The sequence below is a fragment of the Helianthus annuus genome, chromosome 14, assembly GCF_002127325.2.
Source record: "Helianthus annuus cultivar XRQ/B chromosome 14, HanXRQr2.0-SUNRISE, whole genome shotgun sequence".
Classification (NCBI taxonomy): Eukaryota; Viridiplantae; Streptophyta; class Magnoliopsida; order Asterales; family Asteraceae; genus Helianthus; species Helianthus annuus.
This window is the reverse complement of record NC_035446.2, coordinates 29,771,119-29,791,570: the sequence shown is the minus strand read 5'-3', so window position 1 is coordinate 29,791,570 and position 20,452 is coordinate 29,771,119.

Genomic DNA, 20,452 nt, shown 5'->3' with positions numbered 1-20,452 from the left:
CAAGGCATGGGATTCCCGGGTTGGGAATTGGGTTGGATATGAGGAATATGGAATAATTACTCGTACTTACGCATATACCAGACTATAGACCATCGTCCTCAGGTTAGTCAGGACACGTTACGTAAAGCCTACGTAACCCAGTATTTGCCATTTGTCTCCCGGGACGGGAGGACACGTTACGTAAAGCCTACGTAACCCAATACCATCTACTGGCTTCCAGGTCGGAAGGCCACGCTGCGTAAAGCCTACGTAGCCCCCACGCGTACCATGTCCTCGGGGAAGGGCACGTCACGTAAAGCCTACGTGACCCTGTACGTTTTCCTGTTCTCGGTAAAGAAGAACACATGGTCGGAAGTTAGTCTAGTAAGTACCGTTAATGAGAAGCCCTCATTAACCAGGATGAACATGGGAAGTCCCCACCTTTAGTACACACTAGTATGGGAAGCCCCCACTAGCTATACTTATGCATTACATTATGAACTTACTTTCTGTGAACTCGCTCAACTAGTCTGTTGATTATTTGCTGCATGCCTTGCAGGACCTTAGGTATACTTGGGAGCTTGCACAGGGAAGGAGCAGGTCGTTGTGGGCAGATGGATCGTTAATGATGTTGAACTCATAACTCGTTTTGAATTTACTTTACTATGCTTCCGCTACTTAAAACAGTGTTTGGTTTTTGAAACATCAATCATGTCATGGTGACTTATATTAACTACTTCTAATATTAATTGCTATGGTTTGATATGATTGATGGCTTGATCCTGGTCAGTCACGCTCCCAAGCGGTGGTACTCCGCGGGTGGATTTTGGGGTGTGACAGATTGGTATCAGAGCCATTGGTTATAGAGAACTTGGTTTTAATATGGGAAAACGTTTTTATTAAAACCGGACTATAACCAGTACAGTGCTCTCAACGATCCACAACGACGCTTCGCTCCACGTGCAAGACTCGACATACTAGGTAATAAGGTTTACGTTTATTGCCTGTTTGCTAGAACTGCTTAGAACTTTGCTCGCATTACGCTTAGATACACATGCTTTGATCTCATGAGAACACCTATATGCCTACGCTTTTCTGTCATCGCCCTACTCGCGAACCATTCTTACGTATGCTACTTGTTACTATGAAGATCATGTCTGGACGAATCAACATGACACAAGCCCAGCTAGAGGCTCTCGTTCAAGCCCAAGTTGTTGCGGCAGTTGCAGCAGCTCAAGCAGGTAGTATATCCTGCAGTATAGGCACACACTAGGATCTTTAGATCCTACATTAACTCTCGTAATTAACTTCATCCTATTCGTACACAATAGGTCAACACGCGCAGCAGCCTGTCTGCACATTCAAGAACTTCATGGACTGTCGTCCAAACTCTTTCAGCGGCACAGAGGGGGCAGTGGGACTCCTCCATTGGTTTGAAAAGTTAGAATCGGTATTCGAAATGTGCGAGTGCCCTGAGGCTCGCAAGGTCAAGTTTGCTACTGGCACTTTGGAAGGAATAGCGTTAACTTGGTGGAACGCCCAAGTTCAAATCTTAGGGTTGGCAGCTGCTAACGCCACCCCATGGAACGATTTCAAGGAACTCATCAAGCGTGAGTATTGCACGCGGGAAGATATACACAAGCTGGAAGACGAGCTGTATAACTTGAAAATGGTTGGATCGGAAATCGAGGCGTATACTAAACGGTCTAATGAGCTGGCCGTTCTGTGTCCTACTATGGTGGACCCTCCATACAAGCGCATTGAGTTGTATCTCAAGGGATTGGCGCCAGAAATTCAGAGCCACGTGACGTCGGCTAACCTCGAAAACATTCAGGAAATCCAACGCCTCGCTCACCGTATCACTGATCAGGCAGTGGATCAGAATAGACTGCCCAAACGTGTTAATGCTACTGCTAATGTCACCACCTCAGTTACTCCTGCTACATCTGGTGACAGTAAAAGAAAATGGGATGGAGATTCCAGTAAAGGTTCAGCATCTGTTCAGCCACAATCTCAGCAGCAGAAGATTGACCACTATCAGAGTCCCAGTCAGCAATCCTCTAGTGGTCACAGACAGAGGAGATATCAGGGTAGTCAACCCAGGTGCCACAACTGCAACAGGCATCACCACGGCCCATGTAACAAGGGTCGTTGTCAAAGGTGTCTTAAGATGGGTCACGAGGCCAAAGACTGTAGGAGTCCACGGCCTGCGAATCAGAATCAGCAGCAGCAACAACCCGCTCCACAAAACCAGCAGCAGCAGCAGCAGCCACAGCGGGGAAACCGGGGGTGTTTCCAGTGTGGGGCTGAAGGTCACTTCAAACGCGATTGCCCTCAATTGAACCAGAATCGCAACAACAATAACCAGGGCAATGGGCATAACAACGGGGGAAACAACAACAACAACGGCAATGAAGCTCGTGGTCGTGCTTTTGTGCTAGGTCGAGGCGACGCAGTGAACGATCCCAACGTTGTCATGGGTAAGTTTCTCCTCGACAATATTTACGTTACTGTTTTATTTGATTCGGGTGCGGATACAAGCTATATGTCTGTGAAAATGTGTCAACTGCTAAAACGTGCACCAACACTTTTACCCACCAAACATGTAGTAGAGTTAGCTAACGGTAAAAGCCTAGAAGCCACGCACGTAGTTCAGGGTTGTAATCTTATCCTAGCTGGTCAAGCCTTCTCTATCGATCTCATTCCCATAGCTTTGGGTAGCTTCGACGTCGTGATTGGGATGGATTGGTTGTCCCAACACCAGGCAGAAATCTTATGCAGTGAGAAGGTTATTCGCATTCCTCGTTCTGGTCAGGAACCTCTAGAAGTTCAAGGCGACAAGAGTGGTGCTGTGGTTGGCATCATCTCTTTCTTGAAGGCTCAGAAATGCTTACGTAAGGGTCACACTGCCATTCTGGCACTCGTTACAGACGCATCAGTAAAGGAAAAGAAATTGGAGGATATTCCAATTGTACGTGATTACCCTCAGGTGTTTCCTAAAGACTTACCAGGCTTACCGCCTCATCGTCAGGTCGAATTTCAAATCGAGCTCGCTCCAGGAGCAGCACCCATAGCTCGCGCACCATATCGTCTAGCTCCATCGGAATTGGAGGAATTGTCAAAGCAACTGCAAGAACTCTTGGAAAAGGGTTTCAAACGACCAAGCTCTTCGCCTTGGGGAGCTCCAGTGCTTTTCGTGAAAAAGAAAGACGATACGTTCAGAATGTGTATAGACTACAGGGAACTCAACAAGGTGACGGTGAAGAACCGTTATCCTCTTCCGCGCATCGACGACTTGTTCGACCAGTTGCAAGGGTCGTGTTACTATTCGAAGATAGACTTAAGGTCGGGGTACCATCAGCTGAGAGTCCGGGATGAGGACGTCTCCAAGACAGCTTTCAGAACTCGTTACGGTCACTACGAGTTTCTTGTCATGCCATTCGGGTTAACGAACGCGCCTGCTGTATTTATGGATCTTATGAACAGGGTGTGCAAACCCTATCTTGACAAGTTCGTCATAGTATTCATCGACGACATTCTGATTTACTCCAAGAGTCAGGAGGAACACGAGCAGCATCTTCGCCTTATTTTGGAACTCCTTCGGAAGGAACAGCTATACGCTAAGTTTTCGAAATGCGACTTCTGGCTTCGTGAAGTCCATTTCTTAGGCCACGTAGTAAACAAGGATGGGATCCATGTCGATCCATCCAAAGTAGACTCGATCAGGAACTGGCCTACACCGCGTACACCGACAGAGATACGCCAATTCTTGGGTCTGGCAGGTTACTACAGACGGTTTATCAAGGATTTCTCGAAGATTGCTCAGCCGCTTACATTACTGACACAGAAGGGTGTCACCTATCGCTGGGGAGAGCCCCAGGAGACTGCTTTTCAGCATCTAAAGGATAGGCTTTGCAGTGCACCTATCCTCTCCTTGCCAGAGGGCACGGATAACTTTGTGGTTTATTGTGATGCATCCATTCGGGGATTGGGATGTGTGTTAATGCAGCGCGACAAGGTTATTGCTTATGCCTCTCGTCAACTCAAGGTTCACGAACGGAATTACACGACGCACGACTTAGAGCTGGGAGCTGTTGTTTTTGCGCTTAAGATATGGCGACACTACCTGTACGGTACCAGGTGCACGATTTACACCGATCACAGGAGTCTCGAGCATATTCTTAAGCAGAAGGATTTGAATATGCGTCAGCGACGATGGGTCGAGTTACTTAATGACTATGAATGCGCTATCAAGTACCATCCAGGCAAAGCCAATGTTGTGGCTGATGCCCTTAGTCGAAAGGACACTTTACCGAAGCGCGTGCGAGCGCTACAGCTTACGATTCAGTCTAGCCTCCCTGCACAGATACGAGATGCTCAGGTAGAAGCACTGAAGCCCGAAAACGTCAAGGCTGAAGCCTTACGCGGCTCACGACAACAGATGGAACAGAAGGCAGACGGCGCCTATTATGTAACGGGCCGGATTTGGGTCCCTCTCTATGGCGGTTTACGCGAACTTGTAATGGATGAAGCACACAAGTCTCGCTACTCGGTACATCCAGGGTCGGATAAAATGTATCACGATATCAGCACTACTTATTGGTGGCCTAGTATGAAGGCCCACATCGCTACGTACGTTGGAAAATGCTTGACCTGTGCGAGAGTCAAGGTCGAATATCAGAAACCAGCTGGCCTACTTCAGCAGCCTAAGATACCTCAGTGGAAATGGGAAGAAATTTCCATGGATTTCGTTACAGGCCTACCTAGATCCCAGCGTGGGAACGATACAATATGGGTCATAGTTGATCGACTCACCAAGTCTGCACACTTCCTGCCGATTAGGGAAACGGACAAGTTCTCCACACTCGCAGACGTCTATCTTAAAGAAGTTGTTTCGAGGCACGGGGTGCCCACGTCTATCATTTCGGATCGCGATGCACGATTCACGTCAGAACTTTGGCAAGCAATGCATAAATCCTTTGGCTCACGATTAGACATGAGCACAGCATATCATCCTCAGACGGATGGGCAGTCTGAGCGTACGATCCAAACACTTGAAGACATGCTTCGGGCATGCGTCATCGATTTCGGCAACGGCTGGGAAAAACACCTCCCTTTGGTGGAGTTCTCGTATAATAATAGTTATCACACCAGCATTCAAGCCGCTCCATTCGAGGCATTGTACGGGCGTAAATGCCGGTCACCTCTCTGTTGGGCAGAGGTGGGAGATAGTCAGATCACGGGTCCAGAGATTGTAGTGGACGCCACAGAAAAGATTGCACAGATACGACAACGCATGGCGGCAGCACGCGACCGTCAGAAAGCCTACGCGGACAAGCGTAGAAAGCCATTGGAATTTGAGGTCGGGGACCGGGTTTTATTGAAAGTCTCACCCTGGAAGGGTGTGGTTCGTTTCGGCAAACGGGGCAAACTGAATCCGCGGTACGTCGGACCATTCGAAATCATAGAAAAGGTTGGCAAGGTAGCCTACAAGTTGAACCTACCAGCTGAACTCGGGGCAGTTCACAATGTCTTTCATGTATCGAACCTAAAGAAGTGCCTATCAGATGAAAACCTCATCATTCCTTTTAAGGAACTCACTATCGACGAGCGGTTGCAGTTCGTCGAGGAACCAGTAGAAATCACGGACCGGGATGTGAAGGTCCTCAAACACAAGAGAATCCCTCTTGTCCGAGTTCGTTGGAACTCCAAACGTGGCCCAGAGTACACCTGGGAACGCGAAGACAGGATGACAGAAAAGTACCCCCAATTATTCGGGAACAAGGCAACCACTACTGAGGCTGAAGCTACTACTTCGGAATTTCGGGATGAAATTCCAGATCAACGGGGGGAGGATGTGACACCCCAGGAAAATCAGTGAACAGTACAGTTTACCTAGCTTCCTCAGTGAGTGCATACCAAATTTCGGGACGAAATTTCCAATTAGTTGGGGATAATGTGACAACTCGAACTTTAGACTTGCTTTGATGTAACGTTACGTGCTCATGAGAACTGAATTATATGATTTTAAATGAATATTTGTTTACGTGTGTTGTGTGTGTATGAATGTTATGTGTTGCACGAGCCCAAACTATACAAACCGGCCACACAAAGCCCTTTGGGCCACTCCTTGTGCACGCGGACCATTAGACAACCAAGTGGGCTCGGCCCACTCCCCACTCGCAACCACTATACCAAAACTAAGGGTCTTGTTTTCCTCTCATTTGTTACAACACAAGAAAACACACACATAACCCTAGCTCCTCTATCTCGTCTCTCTCTCTCGGCTTGTTTAGGAACCGACGGCACAAGGCCATCCGATCACCCTCTTGTCCGGATCACATCTCGTTACTTGTAATCGGTTAGTATATTATCTACGATTCTGTGTTTTATGCTTAGGTGATGCCATGATAAATCGGATTGTATGATTTAGTATTCGGTTGGTATGAGTTATTTGATTGTGTTCTTGTTAATCGGTTTCTGTGAATGATGATCATGTTTTCATACGAAATAGGTTGCATGAATGATTTGTTAATTGGTCCGAATTGATGTTCGTAATCGGCTGAGATGATTCTGTTTGTACATGCGAATTAGGGTGCATGCTAGGATGGTGTTATGATTAAGATTCGGTTTAGTGTTGGTTGATAATCCGATTATTGATTTGATACGGTTATGAATTTGCTAAATGATGATTTGAAGACATTATGAATATGATTGAAGGTTGAATAATCCTTGTTTGATCTGATTTCCGAAACTGCCTAACTGTTAGCTGAAATCACGGATAAGTCAATGCAGGATTTATGGAAACCGGTTACACACACACGGTTGCGACTCGGCATCGCTTGTTGCGAGTCGGAACCCCACTCGAGACCAAACCGCACGAACCGCAACCACGGTTGCGAGTCCCGTTGCGACTCGTAACCAGACCATGATGAGCCGAGACCACTTGTTGCGACTCGTATTCAGCTGTTACGACTCGAGATCCCCGTTGCGACTCGTAACCCCGTTGCGAGTCGAGACCTTCGTTTACACGCACACTGTTGGGCCTTCACTGTCACGGGCCCAATCTATTGAGCCCAACGATTTAAATTGTGGACTGTTTTGCTAATGGACTTGTATGTGATTGCTATTTGGGCCGATTGAGAATCTGGACTGTTTTGTTATTGGGCTGCTTATGTCATAGGGCCGGGTATGATTGGACTTAGAACAGTTGAATCACGCATGCTATGTCTTAACTGCTTACGTGCGTACGTGTTTGCCATGTCTATACGTGATCACTATATACGTGCTATATACGAACCTGACTCGTATAATAACCATGATAGGACGTGAGTGACCATTTATTTGCTACTTGTACTCTCTGTGTATCTGCCGAGCAAACCAAGGTGAGTTCACACAGCCAAGGCATGGGATTCCCGGGTTGGGAATTGGGTTGGATATGAGGAATATGGAATAATTACTCGTACTTACGCATATACCAGACTATAGACCATCGTCCTCAGGTTAGTCAGGACACGTTACGTAAAGCCTACGTAACCCAGTATTTGCCATTTGTCTCCCGGGACGGGAGGACACGTTACGTAAAGCCTACGTAACCCAATACCATCTACTGGCTTCCAGGTCGGAAGGCCACGCTGCGTAAAGCCTACGTAGCCCCCACGCGTACCATATCCTCGGGGAAGGGCACGTCACGTAAAGCCTACGTGACCCTGTACGTTTTCCTGTTCTCGGTAAAGAAGAACACATGGTCGGAAGTTAGTCTAGTAAGTACCGTTAATGAGAAGCCCTCATTAACCAGGGTGAACATGGGAAGTCCCCACCTTTAGTACACACTAGTATGGGAAGCCCCCACTAGCTATACTTATGCATTACATTATGAACTTACTTTCTGTGAACTCGCTCAACTAGTCTGTTGATTATTTGCTGCATGCCTTGCAGGACCTTAGGTATACTTGGGAGCTTGCACAGGGAAGGAGCAGGTCGTTGTGGGCAGATGGATCGTTAATGATGTTGAACTCATAACTCGTTTTGAATTTACTTTACTATGCTTCCGCTACTTAAAACAGTGTTTGGTTTTTGAAACATCAATCATGTCATGGTGACTTATATTAACTACTTCTAATATTAATTGCTATGGTTTGATATGATTGATGGCTTGATCCTGGTCAGTCACGCTCCCAAGCGGTGGTACTCCGCGGGTGGATTTTGGGGTGTGACATATTTTTCCCAAAAAGATTAATGCAGGTTCTACTCGTAATAGGCTGGCCACTCCTTAGCATCGTTAGAGTCTCGCAAGCTTGGGATGCCAATATTTGTTGAACAATTATTTTTCTATCTTATTTTGATCCCCTGTGGATTATATTTCGACGATTGTGATACTTGGATATTACATTCAATAGTTGAAATATATTTATCTTTATGCTTCCGCTGTGCATTTATATATTGTGTGGTTTGACTATATTGTTGCCAACTACGTCACGGTAATCCCCCACCGGGCCCACCGGTGAAATACGTGGAAATCGGGGTGTGACAGTTGAGGTAGAAAAGATAGTGGAAGTAGAGAAGATTGTAGAGATCGAAAAGATTGTTGAGGTCTCAAAACCATGTCTTACATGTTCAGAATCTTGCAAACAATGTGTAGAAAAAGACGAGAGGTTTAGCGAATCAGAAAAGTTGAAAGAAAAGTTGCTGTTTGATGTTAAGAATGTGAAGGAGTCGTATAATGTTTTGAACAAAACAGTGAACAATTTGCAAAAGACAAACTCAGAAATGGAAGCTGCTTTGAAGATGATGAATGCTACAATGATGTCGAAGCAGAAAGAGATAAATTTTTATATTGAAGAATGTGCGAAACAGAAGCAAGAGTTGGAAACTGAGAAAGCAGAAAATGAAAGAATCAGACGTTTACTGAGAAGTTATACAAGTTCTGATTACTTAATTGACCGAATTTATCCAACTGTTGCAGGTTTTGAAGCGTTTAAAGACGAACAGCCAAAGAAGAAAAAGGATACTGGTAAGAAACAGAGTGTCTGTTATAATAAGTGTCCGCCTCCAATTTGGGAAGGGTACTCGCCTAGAAAACCGAATGAGGAACAAGTCAAAAAGGCGGTCAATATAAAGTTAGAGTCCGAGTTAACCGATGTATTACCTAACAACATTGACATCACATTCACAGCGTCCGACACAGATCATGAGTCCGAATTAATAAAAAGGGTGGTCGATCAGGTGTTGGATAAGGATGAGGAGTCAGAGTCAAAATCCGAGTCCGAAAGTTCATGTCTGTCAGTCAGGAGTTCGAGTTCGTCTGTCAGGAGTTCAAAAACGTCGGGAAAACGGGTTTATAGTAAAGAATTTTTGTTGACAAAATCTAATTTGAATGACGAAACATTTGAAGTTGCATATACTTTGAATGATTCTGACAAATTATATTTTGATAAAGAGTTTCCAATAAGAAGCGTTCGATTTGAAATGATCAAAAAGGTTTTCAAACTGACAGAAATTAATATTTCCGAAATAAAAGATTTAAATCTCACTGAAAAACCTAAAAGATACACTTCAAGAGTTCAACAGCGATTAAACAAGAAAAAGAATTACAATTCTGGTTTTGGTTTTCAAAAGAAACCAAACCATAATGGTAATTTCAAAAAGAAAGGTCTAGGTTTTATTCCACCAGAAAACTATAAAAATGAGAAAATTTCTAAAAATACAAAATTTGTTTCAGGACCGTCTGCTGAAGAGGAAAAGAAGAGCTCATTCTGGAGACAATCAAATCAAGAATTTCTTGCTGTAAAGAAGAAAAATGAAGCTCAGGGAAAAGAAACCAGAACCTGTTTTAGATGCAATGAAGTTGGTCACATTGCATGGAATTGTCCTTTAGCAACAAAAACAAAACAGGGAGTTTCTGATAAACTGAAAGGAGTTGTTGTTGATAAAACCGAACCACCAACTAAGAAATTTAAAGTGTTTAAAAATTCAACATATGAAGTTGGTGAATGTTCGAAAAGGTTTTACAGGAGAAGTGTGAAGCTTGACAACCAAAAGTGGGTTGTTAAGAAATCTGAGGCAAAATCTGGTGATGAATCTGATTCCACAAAATCAGAGGAGCCACATGTTGTTAAAAAGAGTGAAAACTCAGTTCCTCCGATGGATGATGAGAACTTTCCACCATTGAGGACTGAGAATTTTAAACAAAAGATTGGGAAAGTTGAGATTTCAAATCAATTTTATTCTGAAAGGAATGAATTTGATGTTGAGAAAGCGTTTAATGGTAATGTAAAGAAAATTTTTGGGATGATGATCGATGGGAAAGTTAAAGGGGTAAAAGACTTTTATGCTACAAAGAAAGCAACATACACCCCAACTAAAGAGGAGTTGGTATCACCCAAGGCTGGTCAGGCTTGGGTGGACATTTTCTTTCATTGAAAAACCTAACTTGCCGGAGATCCCAAGTTTGTATTCGCGGATCAGGAATCGGCATCATTCTTGTTAAAATAGTCTTTGTGAAAGATTTTAAAATTGTTGAAATTTTTACAGGTTATGAATTGCTGGAGCTTCCAGGTTGGTAAGTGTGAAGCAGGAATCGGCATCTTTATTGGTAACATGATTTTGTGTAGATGTTTTATTCCTACATGTGGTTGAATAGTTTGGATAAACTTACAAGTGCTAAGAGGTTGGATCTTACAAAGTGATTGCTCAAGGTCATTAATTTGAACTTGATGTAATCCTCATATAAGTGGTTGAAAAGCAAGATGATGAACCCGTCCCTACAAGTGGTTAAAACAAAACTTATTTTCCGGAAAAATCATTTTGATTAAAACAAACTTAAGTGTTTTGAAATCTTAATGAGAAAATGGTTTTGTTGATAGGGGGAGTTCTGATTGTTTATGCCAAGTGAATGGCGAATTGAGGTGATTCGATATCAGTTGTCAAGTTACTTGTACAATTTGTTTTCAATTTTTCTTTAATGTGTTTGCATTTTAGGGGGAGTAAGATTTTTAGAAAATCCAAAAACATTAGAAAATTTGAAAAAGCCAAAAAATTTAAAAAAAAATGAAAAAGAGTTTTGTTGTATAAAAGAGGAAATGATAGTACATCAGTGGACTATCACAACATGCTAAACAAATGGAAAGTCAAATGTGATAAACAATCTCACTGCGGATATGCCAGTAGGTTTTTGCACATTTAGTAAATTGTGACGAGATATAAACCTAAATTCAAACTTGCTTATATCGTGGGGAACAATTTCTTGGATATATGGGTAACCCCCGAAATCTTGTTTGAAAGGTCCCTCTTTCTGAGATACTAGGTCTTTATACTCAGTGATATCTGGGGTATTATTCCGGGACTTCTGCTGAATGGAAATTCTGACCTAGTCCCCGTATAATACTTTCTGAAATTGCTTGAAACATAGCATTGCCCTCAGCAAAAATGATGAAACAATAAAATTGATAATCATTGCTGTTTTAAAAAAGATCCTCTAAAGGGGACACACCAAAAGTCGAACCGTCATCTCTCTGCTGAACGGAAGTTCTGACCTGAGCTCTCATGGTTTCGCACCTAACCCCTTACAGATATCATCTAGGTATACTCACTTGTAAGACTGAATATTGGGATCTGGATATGGGAGTATATTCAAGTAGTGGGACACGCGAATAAGTTTAAGGGCTTAAGACATTAATTTCGTATCTCGAAACAGTTGAACTTTGTGTGAAAATTTAAGTGGATCAATATACTGACAATCTAGGTGAATTGTTTAGAACTTAAAATGAAATGAAGCTTAACGGTGTTGGTGATCTGTCTCATAAACTGATATGATCCTCTTACCCAAACTCACAAAAATAATGTCTGTAAATATTTCTTTATTGCATTTCATTTCTTTTCATTCAAAAGTCCAAAAAGATTTTAGTGTGTTTTAGCATAAAATTTTGAAAAATCCAAAAAGATTTTCGACAACTGGTGTTGGAGAGCTAATTTTCAAAATTCCAAGTGCTAGACATGATGAGCATGAAGTGAGGGGGAGTCTGTGTTTTTCATACGAATATGTTTTAAAGCAAATCAACAAGTGGTTCATCAGAATTATCATTGATAAATCATTCTGGTTAAATTTGAGAGGGAGTTTGAATATCTAAATTTTGTCTTAAGATTAAAATTGTGAAATTTACTTTGAGGTAGAGATTGTGCAGATAACCTGAGTTGAATGAGAGCCAGGTCTCGATTTTGGAATCAAACCTGAGTGTTAGAGAGCCAGGTTCCGGATATCTGAGAGTGTGAGCCAGATTACGATCCTGAAGCAGATGATGCTGACGAACTTAAGGAATCCCAGCACATTGTTAGGGGGAGTCTGTTGATGCTGATAGAAAGAGTGAAGCCCAAAGACTGATAAAGACTGAAGATGAGAAGACTCGACACTGAAGACTCGTCAACATCTGAGGGGGAGTCTGTTGGTGCATGCATCTGTCGACTTCGTCTTGTATCGAGTCTTACTCTAGATATGTTAGATCAGGGCACATTGTATGAGAAAATAGCAGAGTTTAGTGATTATTGTCTTGATTTCGCTTGAATGATGCTATTCCGCTTGAAATGACATAGGTCACTTTCAAGCGGAATCACATGGTTTCTTATTTCGCTTGAAGTCGTTTTAAGCGAAATCATGAACAGTATAAATACATGTTCCAAGCGAAATCAGTAGAGAGTCAGAACAGTTGTGAACTTGGATACCGAGGTGCTGCCGGTTTTCCTTTTGCGTGAAATCTGTTATATATCAATCAGAAGTGTGTTAAAAGTGAATTGCAAGTTGTTTCTACATCAGGTTCTTTGTTTCCGCCTCTGAAACTGATAAAAACTCCTCTGAACGACTCGTTTGGGTCAAAACACGATCCTACAACGGGCGCCGCGCCGGTGAGGAAACGGACACGGAAAAGGCCAGCCTGCGCCGTTTTTTTCCAAAATGACAATTTAAAATAGGGAAATAGTGTTTTGCAGAGAATAGTCTCTTCAAATGTAATTGAATTTTGAAGTGCATTCATTTAACCATAGTCTCTTCATCAAGATTGCTGTTAAAAATAGCGAAGTTATTGAACCAGGTGGTTAAAATCAGCAAAGTTCTTGTAGTTTGCTATTAAAAACAACGAAGTTTATGTACTTGGTTGTTCAAAACAGCAAGGTTATGAAGATGGTCCTTAAAAACAGCGAGCTTTCTAAAACTCTGCTGAATAAAACAACGAAGTTTAGAACTTGACAGAAAAGTGAAGCTTTTGGCAGTGTAACACCCCGTGTTTTCGAATGTCAAAGTCAAAGTCAAAGTCCAAGTCAAATTTGACTTCTTTGACTGTAAATAGTCTATTTTATATTTTGTATTATGTGGAGTAAGTGTTGTCTATCAAAGGAATCGAAGTAATCGAACGTTTATCGACGCAAACCGATTTACGACCGTGAATAGTAGGAAGTATCAATGCGATAAAGTTAACCAATCAATAATCAAGCTAATCGAATCATCAATCGAACTCGAATCTCGAATTACGCGAACTTTGGTTGTTGTTATACGTGTGTGTGTGTACCTTGTGTGTTACCTGTGCGTGCTTACTTTATGTTTTGTGTGGTATTTGTAGGATCGTTTGTTGACCTGTTTGAGTCGTTCAGAGAAGCTCTCGTCCAGATTAAGAGGCGGAAACTAATAATCTGGTGCAATTGAAGCTGTATTCACTCTAATATTGCTGTTGTATTGATCTCCAATGCAATTACAAGGTTTCACAGCACTTCGGCAGCACTTCGTGGCTCGCCGGAAGAAACTACACTGTTACTATGTGCTGGATCGCCCCTAGGTATATATAGATATCTTGGACCGCCCATACGACATGTCCGTATGAGCGGTTCCACCTCAAAGCCATAAAAGCGATCCTAACATGTCTATAAAGGCGATCCAGATCAACACTTGACACATAAGCGATCCTAGAATGTACAAATAAGCGGTCCATAAACAAAATATCTATTCTAGGACTCTGTATCATCTCTGATCTTCTAGACTTGATGAAAGACGTAGTCAGCAGACGTAGGTGCACTAACAAACTCCCCCTCGGATGTTGACGGAGTCTTCATCAATGTCTTCATTCCAGTCTGCAATCTACAATCTTCATCAGTCGACAATCTGTCTTTGAAATATCTATCGTTTCAAGAATCCTGATTCTCTATCTCCATCATCAACACACTCTACTCTCTTGAATGTTAACATGGTGTCTTCAGACTCCCCCTCTCACACAGCTGGGATCGTAGTCTGGAATTCAAACTTCATCAGGTTTAAGATCATAACCTGGCACTTTAATACCTGTACAATCTCTACCCAACCATAAGTTTCTTCAAAAATAAAACTTTTCAACAATTTTAGAAACTATGATGAACACATCACAATAATAATGATTTTGCATTCAAGAATATTATTGAATTTCATCAAAAACAACACACTAAAAATCTTTTTGGATTTTCTGAATGAAAGTAAATGCAGAAAATGAAATATTTACAGACAATATTTTTGTGAGTTCGTGCAGGAGGATCATATCAGTTTTGAAACATATCACAAACACCGTTAAGCTTGATTACATGATAATTTCTAAACAACTTACCTAGATTGTCAGTATGTTTGTCCTCTTAAATTTTCAACACAGATTTCAATCGATTCGAGATACGATATTAATGTTTTAAAGACTTAAACTCAATTGTGTATCACTCCACTTGAATATACTCCCGTATCCAGATCCCAAATATTCAGTCTTACAGGTGAGTATACCACAGATGATATCTGTAAAGGGGTAATGTGCGAGGGCCGTGAGAGCTCAGGTCGATACTTCCGTATACGCAGAGAGATGACGGCTTCGACTTTTGGTGGGTCCCCTTTAGAGGATCTTTTGTTACAACAGCAAAGATTACCAATTTTATTGTTTAATCAGTTTGCTGAGGGCGGCGCTTATATTTCAAAGCTTTTTGCAGAAAGTATTATTCGGGGACTAGGTCAGTATTTCCATACAGCAGAAGTCCCAGAATAATACCCCAGATATCACTGAGCATAAAGACCTAGTATCTCAGAATACGGGACCTTTCAAACAAGATTTCGGGGGTTACCCATATATCCAAGAATAGTTACCCACGAATTAAGTAAGTTTGATTTAGGTTTATATCTCGTTTCAATTTACTAAATGTGCGAAAATCTACTGACACATCCGCAGTAAGATCGTTTATCACATTTTGACTTTACAATTCTTTAGCGTGTCATGATAGTCCACTGATGTACTATCATTTCCTCTTTTATGCAACAAAAACTCATTTTTGATTTTATCATGTTTTTGGCTTTTTCAAATTTTCTGATGTTTTTGGATTTTCTAAAAATTCTTACTCCCCCTAAAATTCAAATACATCTAAAGAAAATTGAAAACAAACTGTACAGAACAAGACAACTGATATCAAAACACTTCAATTCTCCATCCGTTTGGCTTAAACAATCAGAACTCCCCTTCACAACAAACTATTTTCCCATAATAATTTCAAAACACTTAAGTTTGTTTTAATCAGAATGGTTTTTCCGGAAAATAAGTTACGTTGTTTTACCGTTTGTAAAATGGGGTTCAAATCATCACTTTGTTTACCAAATTCTTGAATGATAATTAAATCAAGTCCAATTCAATGACCTTGATTTAACCACTTGTAATATCTATACCAATCACTACCATACAACCACTTGTAAGTTTAGCAATTCAAGCTCTTCAAACCTGTTTTTCAACCAATTACCATCTTTTGGTTGAATTCTCAAGGTGCCGATTCCTACTCCTCGCTTACAAACCTGGGAGTTCCGGCAAGTCCTGCAACTTCACAAACAAATTTAGAAAGATGCCGATTCATGATCCGCAATACCAACTTGGGATCTCCGGCAAGTCAGGATTTTATTCTTGAAAAAATATATCCACCCAAGCCTGACCATCCTTGGGTGTAACCTCATCATTTTCATCCCTCTTTTCAACCGACTTGTAAACCCATCCTTTGGAAGCATAAAACTCCTGAATGCTTTGGGCCTTACCACTGGCCATTCTTCCAAAGATGCGTTTCACATTGCCGTTGAAAGTTTTTCCAACATCAATCTTCTTTTTATCTGAATAAAATTGATTTGGAACATCAACTTTTCCGATTTTAGATTTGTAATTTTTAGCATGTAGTGGCGGAAAATTCACATCGTCCACTTTCGGAGTTTTCTTTACAAACTTTCCTTCAACACATGGCTCCTCTGATTTTATGGAATCAGATTCATCACCAGAACTGTTACCTGAACCTTTCACAACCCATTTCTGATTTGATTCTTTGGCTATGCGTTTGGAAGCACTCTTTGAAGATTCTCCTTTTTCATAAGTTGAATTCTCAAAGCCTGTAAACTTCCGGGTTGATAGTTCAGTCGTTTCAACAACTTTTTCTTTCATTTTTCTTGAGATTTCCTGTTTTGGTCTGAATGTCTTCGGACAATCTTTCGCAAGATGACCAACAACTTTACACTGAAAACAGGATCTCTTTTCAACTTTCTTCAGAACTTCGGTCTTCTTTGGTTCTTCTTGCTTCTTGGCAAGGAATTCCTGATTTGTCTGATTTCTGAATAATTTTTCTTTTTCAGCTTCCGAAGTTTTCCCTGAAACAAACAAGTTTTTTTGTTTATAAAATTTTCCATTTTTATAGTTTTTCGGTGGAATAAAACCGAGACCTTTCTTTTTGAAATTACGATTATGGTTTGATTTCTGTTGAAAATTATAACCACAATTGTAACCCATTTTCTTGTTAATTCTTTGTTGATCTCTTGAAGTGTACTGTTTAGGTTTTCCGTTAAGATTAAAATCTTTTATTTCAGAAATATTAATTTCTGTGATTTTGAAAACCTTTTGAATCATTTCAATTCTGACACTTCTTATTGGAAAACTTTCATCTGAATATAATTTGTCAGAACCTTTCAAAGTATATGCTACTTTGACTGATTCATCATTCAAATTAGATTTCGAAAGTAAAAACTCTTTGTCATAAACCCGTTTGTCCTTTTTGACTGTTTGCTTTGACGCACTGGACCCAGACTTTGACTCGGGTTTTGACTCCTCATTGTCATCTTTGTCTAACACCTGATCGACCACACTTTTTATCAACTTTGACTCATGATCAGTGTCTGATGACGTGTACGTGACATCGATACTTTCTGGCAAGTTAACCGATGGCCCAGACTCCCATTTCAAATTGATTGCTTTACTGACTCTTTCGGAATTTGGATTTCGGGGTGAAAATCCATTTTCGACTGGGGGCGGACATCTGTTATAAGCCACACTTGTTTTCTTACCAGAAGTCTTCAATAGTTCTTCAATTTTTGTCACAGATTGTTCTTCTTCAACAATCTTCACATCTTCAAAAATCTTCAAATCTTTTACCACTGGATAAATCCTGTCAACAACAAAAGTAGAACATGAGTAACTGTCTAGTAATTTCTTAACTTTCTCAGTTTCTATCTTTTGTGTTGCCAACTCAAGCTCGAGATCTGCACATTTCTTTATGTTATAGTTCGCTGTATCAAGCTGTCTCAGATATGCTATCTTCAAAGTATTCATAGCTTCAGCTTGTTCACCACCAGAATCTGTGTATTTGTTGATCTCTCTGTTCATAGTATCATATGATTCTTTCAGCTTGTGAATATTGTGCAACAACTCATTGTTCTGCTTAATTAGCGAGTCACAGTTCATGCACTTTTCTTGGACCATGACCGGTTCAGCATCCACTTTAATTTCAAATTCAGTAACTTCTTTCACTGTCCTGCCTGAATTTAAAAAATGAGCTCTTCTCAATTTTTCAGCTTTTGCTTCTTCCTTCAATCTCTCTTCCTCTTCAGCCTCCTCTTGAATCTTTCTTCGTCTCTCTTCAGCAGCTTCCATGACTTTTCTGCATCTTTCTGCACATTTTAAATCATAAGCATTAGCAAAGAAAGCATGAGAAGTATTTTTGGCCATAAAATCTTGATCTTGACAAAAATCATCCCAAGTAAATCCTTCAGCCATCTTCTCGTCATTTTGTTCAGCTACACATACTTTGCTTTCTTTTGGAAGATACTTTTCCCATGTAAAATTATCATACTTTCCCTGACTAACAACACAAGCCTTTTTATCAATCACATCTCTTCCATGAGCTGTTTGTGCCTGATGCTGTGGTGCTGGTTGAGTGATTTGATGATAGATGGCCTTCTTGTGATAATCATTGTTTCCGAAAGGATTCTGGGCACCGGTAGCTTCGCGGTTTTTACATTCCCTCTTGAAATGCCCCTTCTCCCTGCAACGAAAACATGTAACTTTAGATTTGTCAAAACCTAAAGCTGAAACATTTGCATCACGAAAATCATCACGGCCAGTAATTTGTTTGAACTTTTCAGCACGTCTCATCACACTCGCCATACACCATTTTATATCCATCAACTCCATTTCTTCAGCATCAATTTGATCGTAATCCTCTTTCGTAAGCATTGGATTTCCGATCTTTCCTGCAACAAAACAACTATAAGATTCTAAAATCATCCCTAACAAAGACATTTGATTTTTTGCAATATCTTCAGTGTAGTCTTGATCATTTTCAAGGCTCAACACTATATTACACTGAAGTTTTCTACCATTCTTTGTTACAGAGATGTTAGGATCAAAAGATGAAAATCTTGTGCTGCTGCTTGATCCCTGGGGTGTCGTCTTCTCAGCAGAATCTTTGACACTGTAAGCAGTTTCAATCTTTGACATTGTAGTACAAACTGATATCCTGCTCTCCATCGTAGTTTTTCATCCTAGCGATCTTTCTCTGCTCCATCTCTTGGGCTTCTAAATGCTTTATGAAGTCTCCGAGTTTCATCTTTTTGTATTCCACTTTGTTAGACTTCAGCATCATCAAGAATGTTCCCCAGATTTCATATGGAAGTGCATCTGCAAGTTTTTCAATTAATTCATCAGTATCTTTCTTAACCCCCAATTTTGTCATATTTCTCACCAAATTACAGTATCGATCAATTATTTGTTTGGTGGTTTCATTTTTCAATCCCCGAAACAAATCAAATTCTTTTTTCATGAGAGACATTTTGTTCTTTAACATATCGTCACTTCCTGTAAACTTGGCTTCCAATTCTGTCCATATCGAATATGCAGTTCCGTCATGTTGAAGCAAGATCAGAATATCTTCTTTTATCGCTTGCTGAAGTAGACTCACCATAAGCTTCTCATCCCGATATTTCTTTTTCTCATCTGTACTCATCTCTCGAAGTGTTAGTTGCGCACCATTTTTAACTGGTTTAACATATGGTTCCTCGGTGTGTTCCCATGCATCAAGATGATAAGCTTCAACCCAATTTCCGAATCGTTCTGACCACACGTTGTAATCATCAATATCCATGAGTTTCGGTGGTTTCTGAGACGTTCCGGTTTCATTTTCGATCAAAGCACTTTGTGTAATCGAGGTCGGAGTAGCAAAGGCATTATAAAAATCAGTATCCATCTTTCAAACTTTTCAAAAATTCACAATGTTTTCCAAATTTTTATCAATCAGTTCCTAAAAGCGGCCCAAAGAAATAACTGATTATCCAAATGAGCGGTCCACACACTATGTCCACTCGAGCGATCGGACTAATAAGCGGTCCAATAATGTTGACTGATAAGCGGTCCGAGCAAGGTTTGAAAGAGCGATTCAGTCCTTTGATTTTGGAGCGGTCCAAGTACTGAACTATGAGCGGTTCAAGATCAGACTAATGAGCGGTCCACATGCTGATCTTTTGAGCGATTCAAGCTTAAATTTTCGAGCGATCCAAGCAAGATGTCGGTTCGAGCGGTTCACAAGGTAATTTCGAGCGGTTCTAGTCCAAAATTTCGAGCGGTTCCAGTTCAAAATTTCGAGCGGTTCCAGTCCAAAATTTCGAGCGGTTCCAGTCCAAAATTTCGAGCGGTTCCAGTCCAAAATTTCGAGCGGTTCCAGTGCTTACGTCATATTTCGAACGAACCTGAATCAACAAAACACCTAAAATCTCTATTTCTACTTCGATTTTAGTTCTGAAAACTTCAAGGGTTTGTTAATTCATGAATTCGAGTGCACTGTGTGATTTTGAGCTTGTTTTATCACGAAAATTTTCGAAAAAGTGAAGAAAAGGTAGAAAAACAGAAGAATAGCAGCTACAAAGGCAAGAACTCCTCCTCCTGAGCTCTGATACCCCTTGTAGGATCGTTTGTTGACCTGTTTGAGTCGTTCAGAGAAGCTCTCGTCCAGATTAAGAGGCGGAAACTAATAATCTGGTGCAATTGAAGCTGTATTCACTCTAATATTGCTGTTGTATTGATCTCCAATGCAATTACAAGGTTTCACAGCACTTCGGCAGCACTTCGTGGCTCGCCGGAAGAAACTACACTGTTACTATGTGCTGGATCGCCCCTAGGTATATATAGATATCTTGGAC